The following is an 11,130-nucleotide window of genomic DNA, read 5'->3' as shown; positions in this document are numbered from 1 at the left end:
ATGAGTCAAATTTGGTATATCCCCACTTGGTTGGGAGATTGATGTATGTATGAGTCATTGGTGATAGGAAGGTCAAACTCACATAGTTGAGTTATAGAGTCATGTTATTTTTTTGGAAAATATTTTTGCAGACTTTGCATGTGCTCAGGGGGAGCATGGATGGTTTAGTGCATCACAACATGTACAAAGGGGGAATTTAATCAAAGAGTTTAGCATGTGCTTAGGGGGAGCATGATCAATGTTTATATTCAGCTGTTTAGATATGAAAGCCTTCACTTTGGTAAGCTCTTTGCCCTTGATATCAAAGGGGGAGAATATCTTGGTCCACCCTTTTCCCTTGATTTCAAAGGGGGAGAGTATTTTGGTGTTGGTTGTTATCTCTAACAATCTCTACAGCTTACAGTAATGAACACCAACATGGTTGCCATCAAGTCCAAAGGGGGAGATTTTTGGCATTATGATGCATGTGTTGTACTTGATGGAAACCCACTTGTAGCAGAACAACTCACTTGTATATGGTAACTAGATGATTCTATAGGAGAGATTTTAGATGTGACATAATGCATGGAAGTTCTGTTTAAAGAAGTGACAAAATGCAGGGTATTTCAAGGGAATCATTTTAGAAGTAATATGGAAAATTATAGTGTAACAGGTCTATTCAAAGGTAATAGGGCATTGGTACAGAAGAAAAGGAAGATCTACTGATCAGAGTAAAGAAGGTAAAGGAAAAGGTTGATGTAAAGCAGTTTAAGAAGTATACGTAGGTACACTTAGTAAAAACAACGTATAAACACTGGTCCATAGAACAAAAATAGCGTATATGTATACACACACTCCCACAGGTGGAAAAGTGCATACATGTTTGAAAACCAAGGTTTTGGTTCGAGGTATTTTGTCCAAGATATTTTGGTCCAAGGTATTTGGTTTAAGGTATTTGGTCCGAGTTATTGACCCTAGTTATTTGGTCCAAGGTATTGGTCCTAAGTGGTTTTGGTTTGAGGTATTTACAAATGATCTAAGTATATAAGGAGGAGAAGGTCAAAGGGCTAAGCGCACAAGTAATGAATATCTTATGAAGTGTTAGATCAAAGGAAAATATGCATGTTATGGGTTTTTGATGCTTTGCTTGATCTAGACTAAATATACCCCTGAGCATTTGATGATGGATGAGATCTAATGATGGATTAAGATCATAATGACTTATCATTATGTGATCTGATAATGGATGGGCTAGATATGATTGCTAACACATGTTTTATCCTTTATATGCGATTATCTGGGTATGTCTAAAGTCGGGAATTGCAACAAACTTATAAGTAAGTATTTGCAAATCTATACACTGGTTCTATTTGGTAAACGTGCGTATACACGCTGGTTTGGCTCTTCCAAGTAGTGTATGCAAAAGAAAAGCTTGATGTTCAAGGATGATTGATCTATGAGATCAGTGCTGGTGTTTTACTGTTGTCTGTCAATGAAGTCTTCTTAGATCCGAACGTAAAACTGAATGCATAAAGAGTTTGTGTCTCATTGAAGAATTGATTGAGAAAGAAGGGTGATCCTTGTTGCTATCTATTTAGAACTCTGTAATATGATAGTAGATCTTTAGAATGTCACTGATTGGTATAGTTTGTGGTTCAAAGATTTTATGATTCAATATCTTTAGAAGTATACATAGGTTGGGCAAAAGAAAGTAGCGTATACACGCAGGTTTGCCTCATTAAAGGAGCGTATACATTCTGACACATGCCTTTTGAGGTTACAGTTAGTTCTGGTTGTTGATGCAATGTTCCGGGTTCAGATTTATGTACTGGTTACAATGATCTGTTTGTTCTAGTTGATTGGTTGAATTTGATTAAGTTTGAATGAATAGTTGATTTAGTTGTGTCAGAGGTTCAAAAATTTCAGCGATTGATTGTTCAGTTATATTAGAGATTGATGATTGCATTTCAGTTATATCAAAGATTAATTGGGTTTCAATGATTGGTTGATGTAGATCTATTTGATGGTTGTATTGATTGTGAGCTTCAATGTTACTAATGGGTCTATTATGAAAATTTGATGAAACGAGGCCTTCATGTGTATTGTTGTGTACCAGGAGCATCCAGTCTGAAAATTTATGAAACGTGGTCCCTTGAGGATACTGAAGGTTGGAGCCTTCAGTGAGGAAGTCGAAGCTTCTTGCCAGTAGTTGCTGGTGATTTGATCAGGGGGTTGGAGCTCCCTTCCAATAGCAGCTGGAGAACGAGTGAAGGTTGTAGCCTTCCGTAGGTAGGAGCCTACGTACTTGTAAATATATTGGCTACTACAAGAATTAGGGGGTTGTAGCTCCCTTCCAGAAGAAGTTGGAGAATGAGAGAAGGTTGTAGCCTTCTGTAGGTGGGTGCCTGCATACTGGTATGAATTTTCACTAGTACAAGATTGTAAATAGATTTTCTTATTATTAAAAGAAGACAAAGACGACAACAACAGGTGGTTTTCACCCACATTGGGTTTCCACCTTAAATCTTGGTGTTCATGTGTGTTTTGTTGTGTGTGATGGTTTATTCTGCTATCACTACACATGGTTACTGTTTAATGTTTAATAAAGTACTCATACACTGATTAAAGATCAACATATGATGAATTAACTGAATCATAAGTTCACTAGATATACGCTGGTTGCCTTAAGAACAATTGCATGCACACGCGAGTTCCCTTCTATGAAGTAGCGTATATAAATCTGATTATGGAAATGAAAAAGTTATTGATTTGTAAATATTGATTCACCCCCCCCTCTTAGTACTATTTCCAACAATTGGTATCAGAGCATGTCCTTTGGCAGAAGCTTGATCGCTTAAAGGAGATCCGTAGTAACAATGGGAAAGAAGCTAAAGAAGAAAGCACCTCAAAAGAAGAAGACATCTCAAAGGAACTGTGACAGTGGGAGAGACGATTGGCCTTTATGTGGAAGCAACTCTTCAGATTCAGAATCACCTCAGAATGAAGATGAACAAGCAAAAGAACTATCAGGTATGAATTTGTTGTCCTCTGGTGATACATTTCTCTGTTCATTTGAAGATAATGAAAGTGACAACGAAACAACTAAATTTTCTCTTATGGGTGAAAGAGAAAGAAATCAAATAGAGGCAGAATTTAAAAGGCTCGCAGACATAATTAGAGATCAACAATATATATTGGACAAAAGGGAGTGTCCCTACAAAGAAGATATTACAAGGTTAAAATCTCAGTTAGAGGAAGGAAATAAAGTAAGGAAACAGTATGAGGAAAAGGAAGGTCAAACTCAAAGGTTGTAGGATGAAGTGACATCATTGAGAAATGAAGTGAATGGAAAGGACACAACAACCAAGGAACTTATAGAAAGAACCAACTACTGTGAAGGTCTTGAAGCTGTGGTCGTTTCTCTAAAAGAAGATCTCAAAAATTCAAATAAGCAGAATGAAGAACTACTCCAAGCATTTGAAGAACAAGAAAATGAAGTTCTTGAATTAAGGCAACAAGTGGAAGAAGGAAGAAAAGATGAAGAAATCATGAAGAAGCAATATCAGGTTGAGGTAAATATCCTAAAAGGTAAATTAGAAGAAAAGGATAAAATTTTACGATTTCAAGATAGTACTAAGATTTTGGATGATATTCTTAGTAGTCAAAGGTCTCCTACCATCAAATCTGGTCTTGGTTATCATGAAGATGTTAAAGGTGAATCTAGCTCACAAATTGAAGCAAGGAACTCTAGTGCAAAATCTAAAATGCTCAACAAGGAGCTAAGAGGTCAACCCCATCAACAACCAAGGAAAGAAAGTCTTCAAAGAAAATCATTTACTCCTAACTATGGAAGTGATAATCAGTTCTTTCCTCTGATGAATAATGTTGAATGTTTTATATGTCATAATTTTGGACATGTGTTGGGTGTGGAGCTTGATGATCTTCTGTATTCAAAGGTATTGCCACATTGGACCCCAGTTCGTAATGGGGCGACAACGCCGCTCATAAAATATTCGCTGTAGGGGGGGTCCAGGGGGGCGACTGCGACCTTTGGGAGCCCCCCTTGGCGGAGTTATCGGGGGAAGTGCCCCCGAAGCTAAGAATAGATGTGAAATTGCCTTGTAAAATGTTGTAATTTCGTAGTCAATCTGGGCCGTTCATTAGGCAGAGATCTGACGGTAGAAGTTATGTTTGATTTAGGGTTTTTTGCCCTAGGAGGCAACCGCTCGCTATATATGAGGGAATTGTATTGCGTTTATGTAGATCTGCATTCTGAGTGAGGAAGAGAGAGGAGTTTGAGAGCGAAGAGGGAGTTACAGCAGATCTGCTATAGATTGTATCTCTTCAATTTGCTGGATAATATAAAGGAAGGACTGGCTATTTCTCCGTGGATGTAGCCCAAACTGGGTGAACCACGTATATCTGTGTCTCTTGTTTTATGCATTTTCTGTGTTTATATTTCTGCAATATTTTATGTGTTCCATTGCTCTGTAATATATAATTTTCTAACAACTCGTATAAGAGCCGAAGGTCTATTTGACTGATAAACTCGCAGGAGAGAAGGGTTCTTGGTTCGAATGGGAGCAATGGCAGAAGATGGTAGGTTTAGGGTCGAAAAATTCAACGCCAAAAACTACCAGCTGTGGAAGATGCAGATGGAAAATTATCTGTATCAGAGAGATTTGTACCAACCATTGAGCGGAAAGAAAAAGAAGCCGACGAGCATGACAAACACAGAATGGGATATTCTCGACAGAAAGGCACTTGGAACAATATAGATGTGCCTAGTGGCGTCGGTAGCGTTTAATATTTCAAAAACGACAACAGAGGGTTTAATGTCAACATTGGCCAAACTATATGAAAAAACCTCGGCCTCAAATAAGTTATTTCTTATGAAGTGTTTATTTAATATGAAGATGTCAGAAGGTGGATCTGTTGCTGATCATTTAAATGAATTTAATACAGTTACCATTCAGTTAAGTTTCGTAGGGGTAACTTTTGATGATGAAGTTAGGGCTCTATTATTTCTATGCTCATTACCAAAAAGTTGGAATGGTTTAGTTATGGCCATTAGTAACTCTATCTCTGGATCTAGTACTTTAAAGTTTAATGATGTTGTTGGTGAAATCCTTAGCGAGGAAATGTGACGGAAAAGCTCCGGTGAGACATCAGGTAATGCTTTGACTGGAGAGACTAGGGGGAGAAAAATGGAAAGAAGAAAGAGCCCTAGATATCGCAGTAAGTCAAGAAAAGACAGATCCAAGTCTAGATCGAGGATAGTGTGCTGGAAATGCGGGAAGAAAGGACACTTGAAGAAATACTACAAGTCTTGAAACGGAAAAGAATCAGACGCGCAACAAGAAATAATCATGAAGAAAATGTAACATGTGATGTGTTGCAAGATGCTTTGATTCTTTCGCTAGAAAATATTATTGATGCCTGGGTGGTAGATTCAAGGGCCTCATTCCATGCCACACCTGATAGGAAACATTTTTATGATTATGTTCAAGGAGATTTTGGACATGTTCGATTGGGTGACGATAAACCCTATAAAATCATTGGAATGGGTACAATTTTCATAAAACAACAAAATGGAAATCAGTGGCTATTGAAGGAGGTAAGGCATGTTCTAGATCTGAAGAAAAATTTGATTTCAACGGGCAGTTGGGAGGTGAAGGTTGTGTAACTACTTTCACAGATAAAACTTGGAAGGTCACTAAAGGATCCCTGGTAATAGCGAAAGGAGGAAAGGTTGGTACATTGTATTTATGCAATGGTATTTCTAGTTCTGTTAATGCTTTAACCTCTATAGGAGAAGATACAACATAGTGGCATCATAGGCTCGGGCACATGAGTGAGAAGGGGATGTAGATTCTTCACTCAAGAAATACATTGCTAGGTTTGAAGCATGTTGATTTAAAATTCTGTGAGAATTGTGTTTATGGAAAACATAAGAGAGTCAGATTCCTTAGAGTTGGCAAAGAAAAGAAGAGAGAAAAATTAGAGCTTGTGCATACAGATGTACAGGGACTTGCTCAGGTATCATCTCTTAGTGGATTTCGTTATTATGTTACTTTTATTGATGATGCAACCAGAAAAACCTGGATTTATTGTATTCGAAATAAATCTGATGTATTTGATATTTTCAAGAAATGGAAAGCTTTGGTTGAAAATGAGACATGAAAAAGGTTGAAGTGTCTCATATTAGACAATGGAGGTGAATATCGCAGCAAAGAGTTTGATAGGTATTGTTTAGAGAATGGAATTCGTAGAGAGAAGACAGTCCCAGGAACACCACAAGAAAATGGTGTGTCAAAAAGGATGAATAGGACAATCATGGAGCGTGCAAGGTGCATGAGATTGCGTGCAGGATTGCCCTTATAATTTTGGGTAGATGCTGTAGATACTGTTGTTTATCTAATAAATAGAGGGCCTTCAAGTTCCTTGGATGGTGGTATTCCAGAGGAGGCATGGACAGGTAAAAAGGTAAACTACTCCTTTTTAAAGACTTTGGTTGTGAAGCCTTTGTCCACATTAATAAAGAAAATAGAACAAAGCTTCAGGCAAAATCAAAGAAATGTACCTTTATTGGATATGGTGTTAATGATTTTCGTTATCGCTTTTATGATTATGAAAGACACAAAATCATTAGGAGCAGAGATTTCATATTCAATGAAAAGGTTTTGTATAAGGATTAGTTGCAGGAAAAGAAAAATGAAAAAGAAAACAGAGAATACACAGTGCTTGACGAGATCACAAAAAAAGTGATGGTTCCTGAAAATCATAATGATCTATAGTCAGAACAACAACCACAACAGAAAAAAGCACCTCAAACACCTAAAAGTGGTGTTAGAAGATCTACCAGGGTAAGTAGACCCCCTGAATGATACTCTCCTTTATATTATGTATTATTGATTGATTCTGGTGAACCAGAATGTTATGAAGAAGCAGTATAGGTAGTGTTGAGTCCTGAAACTACATATTTCCTACACACTTTCCTAGACTTTTTCCCCTCACTTGGACCTCATAAGCTATCAAAATCATTGCATATTGATTTTAAAAGAGCATTCAAGTGGTTTTCTAATTATGTTTTTGTATTTTCTGTTTGACTTAGATTTTGCTCATTAGCTGCGGAATGCAGCCACTTTCTGTAGCTGATTCAACTTTTCGCAGCTGTTTTTGTTAAACTCCAGGTTTCAGGTGTCACCAGGAAAAACATGACATGTGGGCAGATCAGGAATGACCTGAACATGCATTAGGTCCTATTGGTTCAGCCGGATTCATCAAGGAAAGCCGTGGTCAATGGTGGTCAAGCGGTGGTCAAAAAGAGAAGTCCTACAGCAACAGGACTCCGTTTTCAAACACGTGAAGGATTCGTGGCCGTTCCTAGATCGCTGGGGTCATGTTGACAACTGTAGACTGCCCCACGATGCAAATCCAACAACCACTTTTGATAGATTGAATAATCTCAGCAACCATTATGCTAAATTCATGGACGTTGTCTTTTACATGTCCTCTGTTGACGTAGTTTCAAAGGAAAACAGTTATGAAGTTTTTGTTATAAATAACGCGTTTTCAAATGCATAGAGTTAGTCTTTTGTTGATGTAATTTTGTTGTTAAGTCTACTGTGCCATGACACTAATCCCACTGTGGTAACGAGAGGATTCTTCCTTTGTTTTGAATTATAAAGAAGACTCTGTTTTTATATGTCTGCGTGAGCATAATTCTCGACTGATAGCCTGTTGACCAAGGCCATGAAGAGGGCCCCTGCACACTGAGGTTTCGTTTTCCTTGTTGCTGTAAAGTTTTTATGCATTGTTTCTTTATTTCCATTGCACATATTTCATAGTTATCCACCTGTGTATATTTCATTTGCTATGGTATTAACATTTCATTCATGTACATGATTTTTCAAGTTCTGTATATTGTTGTTAACACTGATTAGTGTGTGTATGTTACAGGATAGAGTAGGCACGAGCATTTTCATACAATTTTCGCAATAATTAGTGACATGGAATTAGCTTCTCTGCTGACTTTTCTTTTCTTAGTTTTTTTAATTCCAGTTTTGTTTTATTGATTTCAGTCTTATTTACTTGCTTTGTTAGTTAGTTTAGACATCAACTTGCTCATATCATTGATGTTATCTCCGAAAGCCATAGCTTAGACTACCTGGCGAGGTATCGGACTATGAATGATGTGATTTGATTTTAGTTTTACTTTTCTGCAATTAGACATCAACTTGCTCATATCATTGACGTTATCTCCGAAAGCAATAGCTTAGACTACTCGATGAGTTATCGGACTATGACTGATGTGATTTGATTTTAGTTTTACTTTTCTGAAATTAGACATCAACTTGCTCATATCATTGACGTTATCTCCGAAAGCCATAGCTTAGACTACCTGGCGAGGTATCAGACTATGAATGATGTGATTTGATTTTAGTTTTACTTTTCTGCAATTAGACATCAACTTGCTCATATCATTGACGTTATCTCCGAAAGCCATAGCTTAGACTACTCGACGAGTTATCGGACTATGAATGATGTGATTTGATTTTAGTTTTACTTTTCTGCAATTAGACATCAACTTTCTCATATCTTTGACGTTATCTCTAAAAGCCATAGCTTAGACTACCTTGCGAGGTATCAGACTATGAATGATGTGAATTGATTTTACTTTTACTAGATCACAATTTTTGATTTGTTTGAGTGTAGTAGCTTAATTCATTTTTTTGTATTTAGACAACAACAGAGATAATGGTTTCCTAATCAGTAGTTCATTATTTGCTTGATTTGAATAGTAGCACATTTTTATTCTTGTTCAAGTATTAATTTCACCACTAGTATGTTCTAAGACCCTCTAAAGTGTTAAGTTCTGGAAATCATTATAGAAGACATAATTTCCTTAAAATCTATATCCATACTTGCCTTCTAGAGTATTCTTAAAACTCAGGGATAGGATTTCCATTCATATTAGGAGATAAACGAAGATAAAAACCACCAAAACAAAATAAAAATTGAAAACGGCAAAAATGTAAGAAAGGGGCTGTCTTGCACATATAGTGCGCCACACTTCATCAGTCTACGACTCCCAGATTGATAATTAATGTAGAAATTTAGGACACACTAAATTGACTAAACATTTTAGCGCCATTGCCGAGGAAGTGTAACTAGGTAGCCGATCTCTTACATAAAAGAAGAAGAAGGGAAAATTGATAACTTCTTGAAGTATGCTCTCCTCTTGCACCTAGTGTGATCTGGAGGATCAGAAAAAAGAGTTATTAGTTCAATAATTTCTTGATTATGCTCTCTTCTTGCACCTAGTGTGACTTGGAAGATCAGAAAGAGAATTATTAGCCCGACTTGAAAAATAAAAATAAAAAAAATGACATGCATAGAGCAAGAGATTCTAGGGGAAGGTTTATAGCTAGGGCCAAAAGTTCGATTTTCACAACTCCAGCTACTTCAAGGCATAGACAAGATACACCTCCATCATCTCCGACTCATACTCCCAGCCTTAGGATTCCTAGAATTCAAGGGGTAGCAGCTGAATTAGGAGACTCTCCCACACTATCCATTAAATCTGATCTAGGAGAAGAACCTTTATTCACTTCTACAGGGGAACATATTGTAATCAAAGAAGTAGAAACACCTGAAGAAGAGGAGAGAGAAACTCTTCCTCATTCGCCATTAATAGAAGAACCAGAGGACTCTGAGAACTCTGAGGAAACTGTCATGATAGAGGAAGTAGTAAATGGATTTGGAGGAGGGGGTCGAGGTAGAGGAAGAGGAAACAATGGAGGAGGTAAAGGTAACAATGGGGGAAATAGGGATGGAGATAACTCATTTGGATTCCCTATAGCCGATGAGGAAACCCATACAACAATGAAAAAAATTTCACCATCTGTCCTCCCAAAATTTTATGGGTTGCGAAGTGAGGATCCTGAAACATTTCTATGTGAGTTTGAAGTCTTGTGCCGAACCTATGACTATATGGAAGACTCTCAAAAACTCAAACTGTTTCCTTCAACATTGAAAGGAGCTACTTTGAAATGGTTCATGGGATTAGTCACTCAATCTATTAGGACTTGGAATGATATGAAACAAACATTTTTGGATAGCTACATGGATTATTGTATGCCCACCAATCATAAGGATGAGGTATTTAAGATGATGTAAAAAAAAGATGAAAACTTGGAGGATTTACTTGAAAGATTTCAACACAACTTAAAGAGAGCAAAAATGAGTAATTTAGATGAGGAAACCTTGAAATCCCTTCTATTAAAAGCCATTAGAGATGAATGGATAGATATTTTAAACATGATGGGGAAGGGAGATATTTATCAACTTCCACTCCATGACATAACAGAATTATGTGTCCATCTCTCAAGGGGAAAATCTAAAACTGGAAAAGGGCCTAGAGATCCTTCTCTTATTAGAGCAAAAAAATCTGCAACTAGATCAGTAAGTAGGGTAAGAGATTGGCAATATGCTTGATGAGTTCAAAACTGATATTCTAGGGAGCCTTAGTGAACAACTAGACACCCTTAAAATACAAAACAAACAGAAAGAAGAAGCCGAAGCCTTAGCCATCTTTTGTCCAAAATGTAGAAAGAAACATGCTTTAAGGGAATGTCCCTTGGATGCAAAAGTTGTAGAAACAAGTGTGATTTGCTTAGAAATCCATGAGACCAAGGATTGTCCTTCAATTCCTAGGCTCAAAGCTGTCTTTCAAGAAGATCCAAATTCAGTAAAGTCCCTTTGTTTTGTTTCAAGAAGACCATGGCAGGGGCCACAAAATCAAGGATTTAACAATCCTATGAACTTTCAACTTCCACCAAATTGGAATTCTTGGCAAAAACCTTGGCCCCAGTCTAAAAATCCATACCAATCATGGGCACAAGGGATGCAAAATCCTTATGGGAGATTTGCTCAATTTTATCAATATCCTCCATCTTTTCAAAATCAACAAAATCCACAACTTCCAAATAAAAACCCACAACTTTCATTACCATTTCCGCAACAACAACCTTCTCAACAAAATCCAAATTCTCAACTCTTGCTTCCATTTCAACAAAAGACAAATCAACTACCAGCCCAGCCATTGCCAAATCCCAACAATAAAAATCCTCAGAATGCTTACATGGT

This window comes from Pinus tabuliformis, chromosome 2_2 (assembly GCF_031772625.1).
Source record: "Pinus tabuliformis cultivar Carrire ecotype Pingquan chromosome 2_2, CPIR1, whole genome shotgun sequence".
NCBI lineage: Eukaryota > Viridiplantae > Streptophyta > Pinopsida > Pinales > Pinaceae > Pinus > Pinus tabuliformis.
Note: the sequence above shows the minus strand (reverse complement) of the source record.